This window comes from Lithobates pipiens, unplaced genomic scaffold (assembly GCF_037356315.1).
Source record: "Lithobates pipiens isolate NorthernLeopardFrog02 unplaced genomic scaffold, aLitPip1_a1.2 Scaffold_28, whole genome shotgun sequence".
Lineage (NCBI taxonomy): Eukaryota > Metazoa > Chordata > Amphibia > Anura > Ranidae > Lithobates > Lithobates pipiens.
Genome location: NW_027507789.1, coordinates 82,289,927 through 82,310,745, shown reverse-complemented (window position 1 = coordinate 82,310,745; position 20,819 = coordinate 82,289,927). Strand labels below are relative to the sequence as shown.

The following is a 20,819-nucleotide window of genomic DNA, read 5'->3' as shown; positions in this document are numbered from 1 at the left end:
CTCGAAGAGTTTAGATATCCATAGATAGGGGAAGAGTATTGTGTAGTAGTCAAATGGGGTCGGAACATACCATTTTCTTTTCCCTTTTTTGAGTTAAGAAGGGAAATAGTAGAACTGAAAGGAGGGAGAAGGGGAAAGAGAAGATTGGGGAAGGAAATGGCAGAAAAGGAAAAGAAGGGGTAAGGGGGTGTCGTGGGTAGAGTGGATAGGATGGGGTCCCCTCCCAGGGAGCAAGAGACACCCTCGGCTCACCAGCTCATCAGCTGTCCAACGTTTGGAACAGCGATCTCCAACGATCACCATGAGCTTACTATGTCTCGCGGAGGTATTCTTCCGAAAAGCGAAAACTGGGTCCAGTAGAACCATCTGTTCCCATGCTCCTCCGTTTTATCCCTCATTGTGGCAGTCAGGTCTTCCATTCGTTCAATATCATTTACCCTTGCGAACCACTGGGTCACCATTGGAGCAGATTGCTCTTTCCACTGACTTGGGATACAGGCCCTAGCTGCATTGAGGAGATGTTTAAGTAAGGACTTATGATAACGCTTTCTCGACATAGGAGTTAGATTGAGAAGAACTGCTGTGGGATCATTGGCTAAGGAAATGTCTGTGAACTTGTGGATGAGTCTCAGGACAGGCTGCCAGAATGTTTGTAATTTAGGGCATTCCCAGAAAATGTGGAGAATGGTGCCAGCCTGTTGCCCACAGCGACAGCAGCGGTCAGATTGACCGGGGAATATTTTGGCCAACACCACCGGTGTACGATACCAGCGTGTGATCAGCTTATATGAGATCTCCTGATATTTACTGCAGAGTGACGACTTATAGGCGAAAAAGAGTATTCTGTCCTTCTGTGGTTTGGAGAATGTAGTTTGTAAGTCCCTTTTCCATTTAGCTAGGAAGGGTGGATCCGTGGAGGATTGTGCGTCTGTCAGGATTTGGTAGGACCTAGAGAGGAAACCACGAACTGGGCCATCATCCAGGCAAAGTTCCTCGAAGGGGTGGAATTGTCTAGAGAAGAACGAATGGTTAGGTAGTGATCCGAGGAAATGGATTAGCTGTCTAGCTCTCCAGCTATCCAATGCAACAGGTACTTGCTCTAGCAGTATGGTCCCCATGGGAATCAAGCCCGTGGGTCCAAGAAATAGGGCTGCTCTCAGAAGCCCTTTCGGGGGGCTTGCCTGGTAAAGGCCTGGTCAGACAGGCCCGGAGGGAATCTAGGATGTCCAATAATTGGGGTCATAGGAGAAGGAAAGTTAGTCAGGTGGGAAAGGTGAAAAAAACTATCCATCTCGGCGAGCGAGGGGCCAATTAACGGGTGAGTAGTCACACAGGGCTCCAATGGCCTCCCCGCCCAAGGCAGACCAGTCAGTGGAACCCGCACCATCTCCTGCTCTAGCTTGACCCTTAGCTTCAGTTCCCCATGCCGGTGTCTTATCACATATGGTCCCCCATCGGATAGTGTCCGCTGTGTGCTGCGCATGCGCAGTACACAGCAACACAGATTCCGAAAATTGCCGAGCATGAACGGCGCCTGCGCACTGAGTCCAGGTTCTATCCCCACTATCCAAGTGGACATAGAGTAAGAATATAAAAGAGCCGAGCGCAGTGAGGCCGAGCCCGAAGCGTGGCGAGCGAAGCTCGCCTGCGAGGGGCCCTCTAATATTCACAACCCTATGTCCGCTTGGATGGTGGGGCTACCGTTCGGCTTCGGAGATTTTCCGAAGCTTCGTCTGCTCCGTACTGGGCATGCGCAGTACGGCGCAGACACTATATCATGGCCGGACAGTATATGGCAGAACACCAGCACCAGTCAACCACCGGTGTCATGTGCGTCGCTGTGTAATATAGAGCAGGGTCCGGGAAGCCAATACCTCCCCGCAATTTCGGTCGCAACAGCATTGCCCTACCAATACGCATATGTTTTCCGCGCCAGAGGAACTTGATAAAGATTGAGCGAACCGCATGAAAGAAAGTCTGGGGTATTTTGATAGGTAAGGCTTGTAGTAGATACAGATGTCGTGGCATTTCGTTCATATTACAGCGTCCGAACCATGACAGAGCTAGTGGGTCCCATCTCTTAGGGTCCGCTGTAAGCCCATAGGCTTCTTTTTTTTTTTTTTGTCAAATAACTTTTTATTATTTTAAAGTGAAACATTACACGTCAAACACTTCAGTTCAGCATTGGGGGAGCGGAAAAAAAGGGGATCAGAAAAATTACAGGGGAGAACATACCACAAAAGCATATTGGCCTACATAATACAGCCACCTGAAGCAGGTACCAGCCAGGCCAGGTATAGCTATTCACAGACAGCATGTTCTGCAACACATGTAAAACAGGGATACAGTCCATCCAGCAATAGATCTATCCTCTAGACTTAACCGCCAAACCAGGGTTGCAATCCGAGGATACGTGTGGTAGCGAATAATATAAGACACTTATAATACACTTTAATCCAAACAAACACCCCCCCTCAAGGGGGGGGGGGGGGTCTGGAAGAATAAAAGGCATAAGAGAAAGGAAGAAGGGAAAAAGAAAGAAGATGGATAGAAAGAGAGAGGAAAGGGGTACCTAAGGATAGAAAGAAAGATAGAGAGGAAAGGGAGGGGGTATGGGTGGGTAGTCATCCGAAAACTTCCGCTTGCCTGTCAGGGTCGATCGTCCTTAAGATTCCAGTGGTTCCAGACTGCGTCGTGTGCTTCCAGCCGGTCCTGTATCCTGGCGGTCATCCGCTCCATAAGCTCCACATCTCTGATGCGGGCGTATAATGCGTCCGGGGTAGGGGGGTGTGTTTTTTTCCAGTGGAGAGCAACCAGACACCTCGCTGCGGTCAGGATGTGGCGGGATAGTTTCTGTAGGGATTTGGACAATTTGGGGAAAGGGACTCCCAGTAAAAAGTGCTTTGGGTGTAAGTCCAGGGGTTGGTCCAGGATACTGGCCAAGAGCGTACGGACTTCCGTCCAGAAAGGGACTATACGAGGGCATTGCCAGTATATATGCAAGAGGGTGCCCTTATGTCCCACACATCGCCAGCACCGGTCTGTTGTAGAAGGGTAAATAGCGTGCAGGACGTCCGGGGTCATGTACCAGAAGAACAGTATTTTGTATGCGTTCTCCCTGTAGAGCGTACACATGGAGCTCTTGGATGCCTGCGACCAAATCATCCGCCATTGCTCCTCCGTGAACACTTCACCCAGAGCCTCCTCCCATTTAAGCATGTATGCATGTTTGCCGTTAGGGCCCATAGGAAAGGCGTTAATTATTTTATAAATATCCGATATCATCCCCTTCTGTGCCGTACCTGATGAGATTACTATTTCAAACATGGTAGGCGGGGAGAAACGGAGGTCAGAGGATATGGTCTGGGCAAAGTGACGGATTTGCAAGTAACTATAGAAGCTCTGCCGGGGGAGGTCAAACCGGGATTGGAGTTCAGTGTAAGTCAGTAGTCTCCTAGATCTGGGATCCACCAGAGATCTCAGCTGGAAAAGGTTCCGGGAGGACCAGGGGTGTTGCATCTGGCGAGATAGGCTATCTGGCACTAGAGGGTTGGATATAAAAGAGGTCAGGAGCGATTTAGCTGAGGTCAGGGCAAATGCCTTGGAAGACCTACGCCATAGGTTCTGCAGGTGGGACATAGGGCCCAACAATTGGGACTGAGGGATCGCTGCCGCCGCACTCCAGAGCATACTATTAGGGTGTGTAGGGGCCAACCACCGGGATTCAATTTCCGACCAACGATTGTGGGGCCTCTGGGTAGTCCAGGAGGCGACCGCGCGGAGTTGGGCAGCCTGATAATATCTGACTAGGTCCGGGAACGCTAACCCCCCATCCGATTTGGAGGCGGTCATGACCGAACGAGGTATCCTGTGCCTTTTATAATTCCATACAAATCGAAGTAGGTCCCTTTGCAATTTTTTCAGGTGAGAGGAGGGGACTGGAATGGGGAGGGTCTGAAAAAGGTAGAGGAGTTTCGGGAGGATAACCATCTTCACAGAGGCTATTCTACCAAGCAGAGATATCTGGTGTTTCCGCCACTTTAGCACGAGACGCCTAATATCTCCATAGAGGGATGGGTAGTTTGCCTGATAAAGGGAGGTATAGGTTGGGGTGATGTTTACCCCCAGGTATCGAAGGGAGGTGGACCTCCAATGGTAGGGGAAGTTGGATCGTAGGTGTTCCACCTCCAACGGTGGAATGTTAATCGGAAGGGCTTCGGATTTCGACGCATTAAGTTTGTAACCCGATAGCTCACTGTAACGATCCAGCTCCATGTGCAGGTTGGGCAGGGATATTCTGGGTTGGGTAAGAGTGAGAATTACGTCGTCCGCAAATAGTGATACCTTAAACTCCTGGCCTCGCACCGGAACCCCTCTTATAGCCTGGTTCCGCCTGATAGACGCCGCCAGGGGTTCAATACAGAGGGCAAATAGTAGGGGTGACAGCGGGCATCCCTGACGCGTGCCGTTGGAGATGGAAAAGGGGGAAGAGGTGGCAAAGGGAGTCTTCACTTGAGAAGACGGGTCGGTGTAAAGATGTTGTATGGCTCGCAGAAAAGGTCCCTCCATCCCTATGTGGGTCAGAGTGGCGAAGAGGAAGGGCCAACCCAGTCTATCAAATGCTTTTTCTGCGTCCAAGCTCAGGAGCAGGGACGGCACTTCCTCCCTGTTCGCCACCTCGACCAGGTCTATCACCTTCCGGGTGTTATCCCCCGCTTGTCGGAGGGGGACAAAGCCCACCTGGTCCTTATGGATCAAAGAGGGTAGGACCTTGTTAAGGCGCATAGATAGCAGTTTAGTAAAAAATTTTAGGTCCGCGTTCAGCAGCGCAATGGGTCTATAATTCGCACAGTGGATTGGGTCCTTATCTGGTTTGGGGATTAAGGTAAGGAAGGAACGTTGCATATCTGGGGGGACGGGTGTTTTCTGTAGAAAAGCATTAAAGAGTCTGCTCATATGCGGGGTTAAGAGGGGAGAAAATGCTTTGTAATATTCGTAGGGCAGCCCGTCTGGGCCTGGGGACTTATGTGCGGGGAGGGATTGAATGGTCTCTCCCACTTCGTCTTCCGTGACGGGCTTGTTCAAAATGAGCAAGTCCGAATCTCTAATTTTGGGAATGGCGCTGTCGGACAAATACTGCTGTATACGCTGTGAGACCTCCAGCGACACTGGGGTGCTAGGGATGTCAGGACTATTATAGAGCTCTGCGTAAAAGCCCGCAAACGTATCAACTATGTCTTTGGGGTGGGAGACAACCGCATTAGATCTAGTTTTTATCTGGTGTGGGGCAGAGAGAAGGGTTTTGTCTTTGAGCTTCCGCGCTAGAAGGGAGTGTGCCTTGTTGCCCCTGTCATAGTATGTCTGTTTGATCCTCAGAAGGGCCTTCTCGACGCGGCGAAGCGCCAGGTCCGCCAGCACCGTACGCAAATTAACAATTTTCCTAAGGAGTGGTACCGTCGGTGAGGCCTGCAGGTTCTGCTCTAACTGTCTAAGTTCCTTCTCGGTGTTAAGCTTGGTGGCCGCGACGTCTCGCTTCAAGGCCGAGGAAAGCGCAATGCATCTACCCCGCATCACCGCCTTATGGGCTTCCCACACAGTGGAGAGGGGGACGTCTGGGGTCAAATTCTCAGCAAAATATTGACGCAGGGTCATGGTTAATTCCGATTGAGAGGGAAGGTGCTGAAGAAGGAAGGTGTTCAGCTTCCAATTGTATGGCCGGGTTATCGGGGGGCCTATATCTAGGGTAAGTAAGATCGGGGCATGGTCCGACCAGGAGATCGGCAGGATAGATGCGGCACGCGTCGCTCTCAATGTAGCATTATTAGTGAAAAAATAGTCAATTCGAGAGTGCATGTGGTGAGGGGCTGAGTAATATGTGTACTGCCGATCCCCGGGCCGGAGAGCTCGCCACGCGTCGAACAATGCATAGCGGCGAGTGAGTTGCCGAAAAAGCCTCGAATCCCGAAGGGCTCTAGGCGGGGGGACGCGGGTGGGCGCTGTCTGCCGATCAGCCGTGGCCGAGTGAGCCAAGTTAAAGTCTCCTCCCACCACCAAATAACCGTGGTCTTCCTTAAATAGTCGCGCAAAAACCCTGGAGAGGAAGCTATGCTGATGGACATTAGGGGCGTATAGCGTGCACAGGGTGATCGGCCGTGACTGCCATGTACCCTTAAGTATCAGGAAACCCCCCCGAGGATCGCTGTAGTGATCAACATAGGTAAAGGGTGCTCCTTGTCGGATCAGGACAGCCACCCCCGCTCTCTTGTGGGATCCCGAGGATAGATACACAAGCGGAAAGCTCCTGGAGGCGAAGGCAAAAGATCCCCCTCTGTCAAAGTGCGTTTCCTGAACCAGGATAATATCCGCTCCCGACTGTTTAAACTCCCTTAGTGCCAGATGCCGTTTCCTGTTTGAATTTAAACCGTGAACATTCATAGATAGAATCTTAGCCATCAGTCAAGTCCGGGGGGGGTGGGGGGGGGTAGGGGAGCGGTCTGTGTTTAGTAAATCTTACCTGACCACCACGTCCAGGATGGGCCGCCAGGAGCCAGGAGCAGACGCTTTCCGGTCGTAGGGCCCCGCCACTACGTGTCCGATCCCTGCAGGCAGCGGAAGGATGACAGAGGAGAGAAAAGAGGGGGAAGTAGAAAGTGAGAGAAGGGAGAAAAACATTAGTACCACAAAAGAGGCATTGCATTGAAAACATGGGCCCATAACCGGACCAAACAAAGGGCAATATACGGCCCCGGGTAAAAAAGTTATCCGGGACTACGCGGATTCCCAGGGGGCCACCAGACCCAGGGCACAAGGCCTGGGCCTGGCGGCCGCATAGGAGTCCAGGTCTCCTCATTCAGGTCCTAAGGAGGAATAGAGGAGCTTAATATGTGTAAAAACTTGAACAGGAACAGAATCACTAAAGTATAGATAATATGAATAAAGTAACTAAAAATGAAAAGCAACCCCAAAAAAAAAGGGGTTAGAGGGAGGGTCGTGAGAGCAAGGGGGAACCCACTCTCCCGAATCTCCCAACCAGCAGCCTAAGTGCGGTTGATTGTTGAAAAGGCACCAAAGGGGAAAGGGTAATGAGTGCAACTAGAACTAGGGCAAAACAACGTCTGATCACTACGCCGCTAAGCGGTCCGGGACGCTGCAAATCTTCATCTCCACCGGCAACAGGTCGCGGAGGGCCAACTAGGCCGTGATGAGAAAAGTTAAAAGTCACTTGGAAAAGAGAAAAAGGGGGATGAAGGGCCGGGATCTTCAGCCAGGGCCTTGCCTCTTAGGTTTGTTTTGCGTATCCCGGTTTCTGGGTCGTTGGCGTGGGGGGACCTTTTGCCACAACGTCGGAGGGGTGGGTTGAGTAGCGATGAGGTCCCAATCGGGAAGCCTGGGTGGGCGGATGCCCAGGTCCTCGCAAAAAGTCGGCAGATCTTCAGGGTATCTCAGGGAGGCCGATTTACCCTGATGTTTGGCAGTGAGGCTAAATGGAAAACCCCAGCGGTACTGGATCTGGGCTTCTTGCAGGGTACGGAGCAAGGGTTGGAGAAGTCTACGTTTTTGCAGCGTAATCCAGGAGAGGTCCGGGAAGAGTTGCACTGGGTGGTTCCGGAAAGACACCTCTCGGGCTAAACGGGCTTGTCGCAGGATATCCTCCTTGAGGTGGAATGAGTTGACTCTGCAAATAAAGTCCCTGGGGCCAGAAGTAGCATTTTTGGGGCGTAGGGCCCTATGAGCTCTGTCCATCTCAATAAATTTAGTGGGGGGTTCTCCGAGGAGAGTGTTGAATAGCTCCTGCAAGATAATCTGAGCGTCCTCTGGGCCCTCCGACTCCGGAACCCCACGTACTCTGATGTTGTGCCGGCGCCCCCTATTGTCCAAATCCTCCACATGGCGCTGCATATCTCTCAGGAGCAAGTGGTGTTCAGCCCCTTGCGTTTGGGTTTTGTGGACCGCAATTTTGGTTTCTTGTATCTCCTCTTCAGCCATCTCCACCCTGTCCGCAAGGTGCTTAAGGCCCGAGTGGAGCGTTTGTATTTCCGCCCGACACGTGGATTTGACATCTTCAATCAGTTGTTTAAAATCCTCTTTAGTAGGGATCGCTTGTAAGTATTGTTGCCACTGAGGATACGGTGGTGTTGTGGTCATGTCTCCCGGGTCGTCCCGGTCTGTGTGATGACGTGGCGACAGTGGTCTAGGGTCTGCGGGGCCTGCAGTACGTGAGGGGGGGGCATGCTCAGGGAGGGAATCCCAGACCCCCGGCCACTCTGAAGCACAGGCCAAGGGAGGTGGCTGGTGTCGTCCCCTGGTATCCTGGGGTGGAAGGGCTGCGGACCCCCCCGGATAAGCCGTCCCATAGGCTTCTTTTTATGTTGTTGGCTTTGACCTGTTTTTTTTGCTTGTTTCTCAAGGCGACCATCTTGGCGTTTGTCAAGAGGGTTGGGCGTGTCTTGAAGAGAATGCTTACGGCCACATCAACCTGAAAGCACCCGATCTTGTCTGATTTCAGAGGCTAAGCAGCGTCAGGCCTGGTTTGTACCTGGATGGGAGACTGCCTGGGAAGACCAGGTGCCATAGAAGGATCTGGTCTGGTTAGTGTCTTGATTGGGAGATCGCCTGGGAATACTGGATGCCGTAGGCTTCTTTTTATGTTGTTGGCTTTGACCTGTTTTTTTTAACTTGTTTCCCAAGGTGACCATCTTGGCCTTTGTCAAGAGGCTTCAGAGTGCCCAAAGAGAGTGCCTACGGCCAAATCACCCTGAAAGAGTCCAATCTCATCTGATCTCTGAGGCTAAGCAGCAATGGGCCTGGTTAGTACCTGGATGGGAGACAGCTTGGGAATACCAGGTGCCGTAGGCTTCTCATTATGTTGTCGGCGTTGACCTGTTTTATTTTCCCTTGTTTCCCAAGGTGACCATCTTGGCATGTGTCCAGAGGGTTGAGAGTGCACAAAGAAATTGCCTATGAGCACAACACCCTGAAAGCGCCCAATCTCGTTTGGTCTCAGAGGCTAAGCAGGGTTGGGCCTGGTTTGTACCTGGATGGGAGACCGCCTGGGTTTTCCAGATGCCGCAGGCTTATTTTTATGTTGTTGGTGTTGACCTGTTTTTTTCGCTTGTTTCCCAAAGTGATCATCTTGGCATTTGTCAAGAGGGTTGAGAGTGCCTAAAGAGATCGCTTATAGCCGCATCACCCTGAAAGCACCCTATCTCTTCTGATCTCAGAGGCTAAGAAGGGTTGGGCCTAGTTAGTACTTGAATGGGAGACGGCCTTGGAATACTAGGTGCCGTAGTCTTCTTTCTATGTTGTTGGCGTTGACCTGTTTTTTTTCGCTTGTTTCCCAGGGTGACTATCTTGGCATTTTTCAAGAGGGATGAGAGTGCCCAAAGAGATTGCCTATGGGCACATCACCCTGAAAGCGCCCAATCTCCGCTGATCTCAGAGGCTAGAAAGGGTCGCGCCTTGTTAATACCTGGATGGGAGACCGTCTGGAAATACTAGGTGCGGTAGGCTTCTTTTTATGTTGTTGGCGTTGACTTGTTTTTTTTTGTTTGTTTCCCAAGGTGACCATCTTGGCGTTTGTCAAGAGGGTTGAGCGTGCCTGAAAAAATCTACTATGGCTGCATCACCCTGAAAGAGCCAAATCTCATTTGATCTCAGAGGCTAAGCAGGGTTGGGACTTGGTTAGTACCTGGATGGGAGAACGCCTGGGATTTTTCGATGCCATAGGCTTTTTTTAAGTTGTTGGCATTGACTTATTTTTTTTTGTTTTGTTTTATTCTTTTATTAAGTATAAGTAGAACAACATAAATATAACAGTCAACCATACAGCATGACCCAGGGTCACAATTACATGGTAACAAAAAATAGGCAGCCAGATAACTCAGGTTCTCAGAGGGGAGTCCTAGAGTTTCATGCAGAAAAGAGAGAAACCCCACCTCGGACATGTAGTACAGTATAACTAATGCAGCCCTGTTCGGACAAATGTAATCATGGAGAGCAACTGGGACCACAGCGAGCCAGCTTATCATGACCTATGTGAACCAGAGTAAAATATGAGCCGGTCGTGTCCAGAACCCTGGGGCTCTTCTGGGTCCCAAAGGCTAGTAAGGAGACAAGGCATAGTCAAAAGGGAGGACGGGGGAAGAAGAGAGTGCAAAGACGGAGAGAGAGGAGGGGGGGGGGGTGGCGGCGGGGAAAAATAGAAAAATAAAGACAAAAAGGGAGGGGGGGGGATGCCACCCAGGGCAGACATGGCCTACGTAGGTAAATGTTAGATGTTCAGTCTTTTTCTGGGACAGGGGCGCTGCTCACCTCCCGAATGTAGTCTCAAGTACCAGAAAAATACCTCCAGGGCCTCCATGTAACACTAAATGCCTCTTCAGTGTTGTGAAGGGTGGCGGTCAATTCTTCCATCCGGAGAATATGATTGACTTTGGAATACCACAGCACCTTGGATGGGGGGCTGAGGCTGCCTCCACAGTGTGGGAATGCAGGCCCGGGCGGCATTCAGTAGTTGCATCGGGAGTGTTTTTTTGTATTTTCGAACAGGCTGTTCGGTCAAGTGTAGAAGGCAGGCTGCTGGGTTGTCTGCAATATCTACATTTCTGAGAGTTTTTATCGTCTCGGTCACCTCCACCCAAAAGTTCCTCAAGGCCGGGCATGCCCAGAAAATGTGTCCCATGGTCCCCGTATCTGAATTGCACCTCCAACAAACATCCGGGATCGATCTATTTATTTTATTCAGAAGGTATGGGACTCTATACCAGCGTGAGACTATCTTGTATCCTGATTCTTGATATTGGTTTGCAATGGAAGCTTTATGTACTAATGTCAGGATCTTTCCTATCTATTGTGGGGTAAATGTGATGCCAAAGTCCCTCTCCCATTTGTGGATAAATGGTGGGGGTCGACTCCTCCTCCTGACTACTTAATAGGTTGTACAGGAGGGAGAGGGTGTGTCGCACAGGTTCCTTTTTGTGACAGATGGATTCATAGGGCGTCAGGTCTCTAGGAGTGTAGGGGGCCCTTTGTATGGCCAGAAGAAAGTGATGAAGTTGATAAGCACTAAACAAGTCAAGCAGAGGGTCAGAAAGCTTGGCGACAGATTGCGTGGTCGGGAGCCCTCCCGAGGGCCACACCTCTCCCAGACGCTGTTTCCCCACCACTGTCAACTGTTGCAGTTTCTTGTTGGTAAATCCCGGTGGGAAGTCTGGATTACCTATAACCGGAGTCATTGGTGACGGCAGGGGAGCAATGTGTGTGCAGCGTAACAACCTCCGCACAACAGCCAACGTAGCTCCCACTACGGGGTGACCTCTGAGGTCTTTTGGTAGGGAGGACAGGAGCCACGGGGAGGTCAATAGGGGAATGGATCCATCCTCAATCTCCATCTCCACCCACTGCTTGTGTTGGCCATTACAATGCCAATCAACGACTCTCGCTAGCAGAGTCACTCTGTAGTATTGTCTCAGATCTGGGAGACCCAGACCCCCCTTGTCCTTTGGTCTGGCAAGCAATTGCAAACGGGCTCTGGGCGGTTTGCGCGGCCAAATAAAGTCCCGGAGCAGCACCTGCAGTTGTCTGAAAAAAATTGGGGGTAACCGGATCGGTAATGTCTGGAACAAGTATAAAATCCGCGGGAGGGCCGTCATTTTGAATGCATTACAGCGCCTGAACCAGGTCAGTGTTAAAGCATGCCAGTTTCCCAAATCAGATTTCAGTCTATTCAGGAGAGGGACAAAATTAAGCGGGTACAATTGCGCCAAATCCGCTGCGATGTCAACGCCCAGGTAACGTATAGATTTTTCAGCTCAGTAGAATGGAAAAGCGGAGCGTAGCCTCTTGGCCTCACCATCCGGGACCGATATATTCAATACAGACAAAGGTGCAATTGATTTTATAGTTTGATAGGCTGCCGTATCGCTGGAGAGTCGCGAGTATATTGGGAAGCGATATGTGTGGATTGAAGACGAAAGAAATTAGATCGTCAGCGTACGCCGCAATTTTGTGGTGTGCCGAGGGTTTGGATATGCCAGTAATATTCGGGTCATTCCGAACGTGACACATAAGTGGTTCCAGTGTCAGAATAAAAATTAGGGGAGACAGAGGGCACCCCTGCCTCGTCCCATTAGTGATGGGGAAAGAGTCCGAGCACTCTGAAAGCACCCAATCTCGTCTGATCTTGGAGGCTAAGAAGAGTCAGGCCTGGTTAGTACCTGGATGGGAGACCACCTGGGAATACCAGTTATTGTAGGCTTCTTTTTATGTTGTTGGCCTTGATTCGTTTTTGTTTTTTTTCGCTTGTTTCCCAAGGTGACCATCTGGGCATTTGTCAAGAGGGTTGAGAGTGCCCAAAGAGTTCGCTTACAGCAGCATCACCCTGAAAGAGCCCTATCTCTTCTCATCTCTGAGGCTAAGAAGGGTTGGGCCTAGTTAGTCCCTGGATGGGAGATGGCTTTGGAATACCAGGTGCCGTAGTCTTCTTTTTATGTTGTTGACATTGACCTGTTTTTTTTTTCGCTTGTTTCCCAAGGTGACTATCTTGGCATTTGTCAAGAGGGTTGAGAGTGCCCAAAGAGATTGCCTATGGGCACATAAGCCTGAAAGCGCCCGATCTCCTCTGATCTCAGAGGCTAAACAGGGTCGGGCCTTGCTAGTACCTGGATTGGAGACCAACTGGGAATACTAGGTGCTGGAGGCTTATTTTTATGTTGTTGGCGTTGACTTGTTTTTTTTTTTTTTGTTTACCAAGGTGACCATCTTGGTGTTTGTCAAGAGGGTTGAGAGTGCTTGAAGAGCTCGCCTATGGCCACATAACCCTGAAAGCACCAGATCTCGTCTGATCTCAGAGACTAAACAGGGTCGGGCCTTGTTAATACCTGGATGGGAGACCACCTGGGAATACTAGGTGCTGTAGACTTCTTCTCATGTTGTTGGCGTTGACTTGATTTTTTTGTTTGTTTCCCAAGGTGACCATATTGGCGTTAGTCAAGGTTGAGAGTGCCTGAAGAAATCTCCTACGGCCACACCACCCTGAAAGAGCCCAATCTCATCTGATCTCAGAGGCTAAGCAGGGTTGGGACCAGTTTAGTACCTGGATGGGAGACCGCCTGGGATTTCCAGATGCCGTAGGCTTCTTTTTATGTTGTGGCCATTGACCTATTTTTTTCTGCTTGTTTCCAAGGTGACCATCTTGGTGTTTGTCAAGAGAGTTGAGAGTGCCTGAAGATATTGGCTACGGCCACATCACCCTGAATCTGTTCCATCTCATGTGATCTTGGAGGCTAAGCAGGGTCCGGCCTGGTTAATGCCTGGATGGGAGACCGCCTGGGAATACCAGGTGTCGTAGGCTTCTTTTTTTTTCAAATATAATTTTTTCTCCAAATATGGGAAGACAGTCCCCCGAGTACATAATGCAACAGAGAAATACAGAGCAAAAAGCAGCTGAACAATACTTGATACAGATATATTCGCAACTGTGAGTCTGCCTTCCATCAATCACAATGATTCGAGGCACGGATAAAGTACTGTACCAAGATCCAGGGTCACACAAACCCCAGGTCCCTCCGGCATAATCCATCCAGAGGGGGGTGTGGGGCCGTCATTCCCAATTTTCCACTCTTTCCAAAAGAGAGAGGGGGTGGAGGGGGTGAGAGATAGGGGAGGAAGGCCGAAAAGAGAAGGGTTGAAACATCAGAAAAGGAGAAGAGGGGACGAGACACGATGGCAGCCACTGTCCAAGGGGCCAGTCAAGGAAAGCTCAGAGCACTAAGGCGATAGCAGGCGACATCCTTCCAGCGAGAATATAAAGGTATTCCAGATGTCTCAGGTTTGTTTAAAAAATTCTTGTTTACCTTGTGATGTGAGGATCAAGTCCTCCATTTTTTTTAATGTCCTCTATTTTCCTAAGCCAGTGAGTAATGAAAGGGGGGGAACATTTTTTCCAATAGAGAGGGATGCAGGATTTCGCCGCATTTATCACATGCCGTAAAATAGATTTTTTTGTACTTCTTAATGGGAATCTGTGAATGGTGCAAGAGAAAGAATGCAGCCTCTTCCTGGATGGAGAAGTCTGTGAATTTTTGTGTCATGCATCGGATCTCTGTGCAGAAGTCCACCAAACTGAGGCAGGACCAAAAAATGTGCAGCAACGTGCCCTCTTCTTCTCCACACCTCCAGCATATGTTCGAGGAAGAGGGGAAACATTTCTGCAGCTTTGATGGTGTCAAATACCACCTGGTGAGAAGTTTAAAATTCGTCTCCTGTATCTTCGTGCACAGCGACATTTTGAGAGCCAAAGTGATAATGCGTTGTCTCTGTGCTGGGGAAAATTAGCAATTAAGGTCCTTTTCCCAGTTGGCCAGACAGGTTAAGTGTGGGTAATCTGTTTGAGAGAGAATGTGGGCCAAAGGGCCTTCGCTCCTGCATAGAGTCTCAAACTCCGTCTGAGGGCGGGCGAACGTTTGAGGATTGGGGATGGAATGGAGAAAATGATGTCGTTGCGCCGCTCTCCAAAAAGGCAGTTGGAAAAGCCCTGTCGGATCTGTTAGGGTTGAGAAAGAAGGCCATTTTCCATCAATGATGAATTTAGACGCATTGACTAGGTTGGAATTTCTAAGTGGGTCCGCAGTTCAAAGGTTGGATGGCCACGTATAGGGAATAGGGGGGAAGTCAAAGACGTGAGTGTGTTTTGGGTAGCGATCAGGTGACTGACTTTCAACTAAGCCCCTATAGTGAGATGTGACATAAATTCTGTGGGTAAATACTTATAGCACCACATGGCGCTTCTTAGCGGAATTCGGGAGTGAGCTTAGAAAGTTTGTTTCGATTCCAGTCCAATACACGCCCCAGATGGGAGGCCAGGTAGTAGCGTCGCAAGTTAGGGAGAACCAACCCTCCCTGTTGTTTAGACAATGTCAGCTGTGACCGCTTAAGTCTGGGATTTTTGTGGGCCCAGTTAAATTGAGTGAGCAAGGATGGAGCTTGCTTAAAAAACAGGACTGGAATCTGGATCGGGAGAGCTTGGAAAAGATAAGTAAATTTAGGGAGTATGTTCATTTTAATGAGATTGCATCTGCTGAACCAGGAATGGAGGCCAGAATGCCACCCGTGAAGCAAACTGCGGATCTTAGTGACAAGGGGTGGGGGGAAGTTCAACATAAACGTACGTGCGATGTCCGGTGGAATGTAAGTACGTGAGTATATCTTACTTATCCATGCCAGCATCCGTTCACTCAGACCTATATGGCGAAGGACCGAGAACATTAATGTCCATTTGACCCGATCAAAAGCCTTCTCGGCATCAGTACTCATGAAAAGACAAGGGGTCCCAGATGACTTTGCTTTATGGATCAGGGTAAGCACCTTAGTGGTGTTGTCCCTATCTTCCCTGGTGGGAATAAAACCTAACTGGTCAATATGTATAAGGGACTACAAGTGATGTGCCAATCACGTGGCGAGGAGTTAGAGAATAGTTTTAGGACCGAATTTTGGAGGGAAATGGGTCTGTAGCTCCCACATAGGCCCGGGTCTTTGCCCTCCTTAGGTATCAACGAGATGTGGGCTCTAAGGGTATCCTCAGGAAAATCCCCATTCGAGCTCAGAGTATTAAATAAATTCACCAAGCGCGGGCCGAGAATAGGGAGGAAGGTCTTAAAGTATTGTGCGGTATATCCGTCAGGGCCCGGAGCCTTACCCACCTTCGGAGGTCCCACGGCCGTCTGGACTTCTTCCAGTGTGATCGGGTCCTCCAAGTACTCCCGTGATTCCGATGAGAGGGTTGGTAGACCAGAACCGGTTACATATCTGTCTATATTGTCCTGTCCAGACCCTGAATCGGGCAGGTTGTAGAGATCAGAGTAACATTTTTCAAAGACTTCGACTATTTGGGTTGGGGTAGAGGCCCTCTGGCCATTCTCATCTATCAACTGTGGTATGTAAGAGCCAGATTTCAACTCCTTTACCGACCTGGCTAAGATTTTTCTGCATTTGTCCTCTGACTCCTACGTCAGTTTACGACAGAACTGGAGTGCCGCTTTCGCTTTATAATGGAGAAGGACAGCAATATGGGTATGGAGTGTCCCCAATTCAATCTCTAAGGTCCGTAAGGGGGTATGTTTATGTTTCGCTTCCACAGAGGCAAGTTCACGAAACAGATTAGCAAGCTGTTCCTGATAAGTACCCTGCGGAGTACTGACTTGTGAGCCTCCCAAATTATCCCCGGGTCACAGTCCTGCTTTAGTTTTCTTGGAAATAAAGGTCCAATTCCCTGGTCACATCTGCTAAAACTTCTGGTATCTGGATGAGGCTCTCATTAAGGTGCCAGAATAGAGACCTAGGTGAGGGGTAGGGAGCGAGGAGCAAGAGGCAGAAGTGTCAACCGATGGCGAAAGGGGACATTAAAGTCCCCACCTAATATCAATTGGCCCTCCCGAAAGTCACATAATCTGTGCAGGGTAGTTCTGAGGAACGTGTCTTGGTGATCATTGGGAGCGTACACAGTGGCAAATGTAAAAAGGCGCTCTCCAATGTGGCCCCTAAGAAAAAGATATTGGCCCCCAGGGTCCACCAGAGAATCCTGGAGAACCCAGGGGAGCCTGCTAGAGATCAGAATGGAGAGGAGGGGTTAGTAGAGTGGTAGACCTTAGGGAAGGATCTCGACCATAGAAAGGGGAGGCTAGTATTTTTAAAATGTGTTTCTTGTATAAAGGCCACATCAGTACAGGATGTGTTCAGTTTTCCCAGGAGGATCCACCGTTTTTCAGGGGAGTTCAGTCCCTTAACGTTTAGAGAGGTGACCTTGACTGAGTCTCCCATCGCTCCTCGGGGAGGGGGAGGGGGACGTCAGAGAAAAGCAAAGAAAGTTGAACCAAGGTAGGTTTTGGGTAGGTAATGCATGGCGGGAACTAAGGGGGAGAAAGGAAGGGCAAATGGAAGGAAAGGTAAAGGGAAAAAGAGGCCGGGCACCCCAACCCCAGGGGGAGAGGGAAATTAAGGGTTGTCCGCACTCAACAGTACAGGAAGGGTATACTAAAACAGCACAATTATGCTATAGCGCTTACCAGATGTACACTGGGTTTAAAGCGCTGTCCTACTTGGGTTATTGGGTAGACAGGTCGGAGAGGGAGCCCCCGAATCCTAGTCCCCCCAGTCCCGGCAGTGGTAAATGTCACGTCTGATACCGCTATGCAAATAAAAGACAATCAGTAACATCAAAGAAACAAAAAACAATAGTATAACCAAAACAGAGGTAGAGCATATAACTGTCAGCACTGAGGGGTCTCCTCGGCTCGCCCTAAACATAGGCATGCACGAGGGAGCCCGTCACAACAGAAAAGGCATCACAGAATGGGATCCACCACCCCCCATCCCATACCCCTAAAGTACATGCAGTCCCCGAACAAATGCATTTCTCCCTTTGGCAGATTGTCCTCTCCTTACCCCCTCTCCCCTGTCCACGCCCCGGGGGGAAAAGGGGCAGGGAAGGGGGGAAAGGGGGAGTGGAAGGGGGGAAAGGGGGAGTGGAAGGGGGAAAGGGGGAGGGAAAGGAGGGAAGGGAAGGGTGGGAAGGGGGGGAAGGGAGGGGGGAAACAGGGGAGAGGGGACAAACATGCAGAAATGTCAAGTCCTTTAGCGCACTCCCACCAGCAAACACCCGGACCCCATAAATTTCAACTCCTCCCCTCCATGGTCACCACATCAAGATGAAAGAGGAGCAGCCCTGGTCGGTGCATGGAAAATCCAGCAGGCAAGGGGCTGGGGCCACCATCCCTCCATCCAATGGGAGACTTCACCCGAGCAGCAGTCCTAGGGCCCGCCAATTAGTGTCTCTCCTGCATCGCCATCGGGGGCTGTGTAGAGCATCCAGAGGGAGGCTGGGACCGCCCAAACAGTAAGGGGTAAATCCTCCAGGGGGGTCCAGAGTCACCCTGGAGGGAAGCAGTGTCTCGTACCAATAGGCTCAATAAATAAGTCATCCAGGGTCCCCGAAAGCTGCAGAAGGCAATGTCAGCAAAGAGTAGGTGGGAGCCAGAGGGGGGGACAAGGGGCGCATCCAGGGGGAGGGGACACATATGCGGGAATGTCAAGCCCTTCCAGTACAGCGCATTAGGTATCACTCAGACCCCCCAAAGTGCAACTCCCCCATCTAAGGTCAAGACTCCAGAAGGGAAGATGAGCCGCCCTGGTCTGTACATGAAAGAACCTGCTGCCAAGGGGTTGGGGCCATCATCCCTTCCTCCAATGGGAGATGCCACCGGAATGAAAGCCCTGTGTCCTGTCAAGTGGTGCCCCTCTGACAATGTCGTTGTGGTATATGTGGAGCATCCAGGGAGAGGCAGGGACCACCCAAACAGTGAGGGGTAAAGCCTCCAAGGGGGACCGGTGTCGGACAGGAGGATAGCTGTGTCTTGTACAAGTTGGTTAATTAGACAAGTCATCCAGTGTGTTCCTGTGAGCAGCGGAAAGAAAGGTCGGTAAGGATTATGAATGGGTGGGGGCCAGGGAGTGCATAAAACTGCCACCAGATGACCGGGGCAGAGAGGGCAAGGGGATGAAACTCAGATCTGGTAGGTGGGGGCGGGGGTGAGGAGTGTCCCTCATATTACTCACGTTGGCCATACCTTGAAGCTGAGCGCTCTGCATACCCAGGACGTTCTTCTGTATAATCTAGCCTATCTGTATACATTAGCCTGTCTTTTGTACACATTAGTCGGTCCTCTGTATACACTAGTCTGTCTGTATACACTAGTGTATACAGATAAACTAGATTATACAGAAGAACGTCCTGGGTATGCAGAGATGGAGGCTAGGGTATACAGAGAGAGAGGCTAGAGTATGCATACTTGCTAGTGTATACAGACGGACTAGTGTATACAGAAGACCGGCTAGTTTATATAGGGAGGCTAATGTGTGCAAAAGACAGGCTAGTGTATACAAATAGGCTAGATTATAGAGAAGAACATCTTGGGTATGCAGAGAGAGAGGCTGGGTTACACAGAGAGGCTGGTGTATGCAGACTTGCTAGTGTATACAGACGGACTAGTGTATAGAGAGGCTTGGGTATACAGAGAGCTAATGTATAAAGAGCAGCTAGTGTATACAAAAGACATCCAAGGGTATAAAGAGAGACTCGTGTATGCAGAAGACCGGCTAGTTTATACAGAGAGGCTAAAGTGTACAAAACACAGGCTAGATTATATAGAAGAACGTCATGGTTATGCAGAGATGGAGGCTAGGGTATACAGAGAGAGAGACTGTGTTACACAGAGAGGCAGGAGTATGCAGACTTGCTAGTGTATACAGATGGACTAGTGTATACAGTAGACCGGCTAGTTTATACAGAGAGGCTAATGTGTACAAAAGACAGGCTAGTGTATACAGATAGGCTAGATTATACATAAGAAGGTCCTGGTTATGCAAGAGATGAAGGCTAGGGTATGCAGAGAGAGAGGCTTGGTTACACAGACTTGCTAATGTATACAGACGGACTAGTGTATACAGAGGACCGGCTAGTTTATATAGAGAGGCTAATGTGTACAAAAGACAGGCTAGTTTATACAGATAGGCTAGATTATACAAACGAACGTCCTGGGTATGCAGAGATGGAGGCTAGGGTATACAGAGAGAGAGTGAGGCTGGGTTACACAGAGAGGCAGGAGTATGCAGACTTGCTAGGGTATACAGAGAGAGAGGCTAGAGTATGCATACTTGCTAGTGTATACAGGGGGACTAGTGTAATACAGAAGACCGTTAAGTTTATACAGAGAGGCAAATGTGTACAAAAGACAGGCTAGTGTATACAAATAGGCTAGATTATAGAGAAGAACGTCCTGGGTATGCAGAGATGGATGGCTAGTGTATACAGATAAGCTAGATTATACAGATAGGCTAGATTATAGAGAAGAACGTCCTGGGTATGCAGAGAGAGCAGTTGGGTTACAAAGAGAGGCTAGTGTATGCAGACTTGCTAGTGTATACCGGTGCACTAGTGTATACAGAGAGGCTTGGGTATACAGAGAGCTAATGTATAAAGAGATGCTAGTGTATACCGACGGACTAGTGTATACAGAGGACCGGCTAGTTTATACAGAGAGGTTAATGTGTACAAAAGACAGGCTAGTTTATACAGATAGGCTAGATTATACAGAAGTACGTCCTTGGTATGCAGAGATGGAGGCTAGGGTATACAGAGAGAGAGAGCGAGGCTGGGTTACACAGAGAGGCAGGAGTATGCAGACTTGCTAGTGTATACAGATGGACTAGTGTATACAGTAGACCGGCTAGTTTACACAGAGAGGCTAATGTGTACAAAAGACAGGCTAGTGTATACAGATAGGCTAGATTATACAGAAGAAGGTCCTGGTTTATGCAAGAGATGGAGGCTAGGGTATGCAGAGAGAGAGGCTTGGTTACACAGACTTGCTAGTGTATACAGACGGACTAGTGTAGACAGAGGACCGGCTAGTTTATACAGAGAGGTTAATGTGTACAAAAGACAGGCTAGTTTATACAGATAGGCTAGATTATACAGAAGAACGTCCTTGGTATGCAGAGATGGAGGCTAGGGTATACAGAGAGAGAGAGCGAGGCTGGGTTACACAGAGAGGCAGGAGTATGCAGACTTGCTAGTGTATACAGATGGACTAGTGTATACAGTAGACCGGCTAGTTTACACAGAGAGGCTAATGTGTACAAAAGACAGGCTAGTGTATACAGATAGGCTAGATTATACAGAAGAAGGTCCTGGTTTATGCAAGAGATGGAGGCTAGGGTATGCAGAGAGAGAGGCTTGGTTACACAGACTTGCTAGTGTATACAGA

At 49.7% G+C, this 20,819-nt stretch overlaps 3 pseudogenes; all 3 read left to right on the top strand.

The window, feature by feature from the left end:
• Nucleotides 1–8,737: 8,737 nt before the first annotated feature.
• On the top strand, nucleotides 8,738–8,856 carry LOC143937037 (5S ribosomal RNA; annotated as a pseudogene).
• A 3,944-nt stretch (nucleotides 8,857–12,800) lies between these two features.
• LOC143936484 (5S ribosomal RNA) lies at nucleotides 12,801–12,919 on the top strand (annotated as a pseudogene).
• A 95-nt stretch (nucleotides 12,920–13,014) lies between these two features.
• Nucleotides 13,015–13,134, top strand: LOC143936586 (5S ribosomal RNA; annotated as a pseudogene).
• The last annotated feature ends 7,685 nt before the right edge of the window (nucleotides 13,135–20,819 follow it).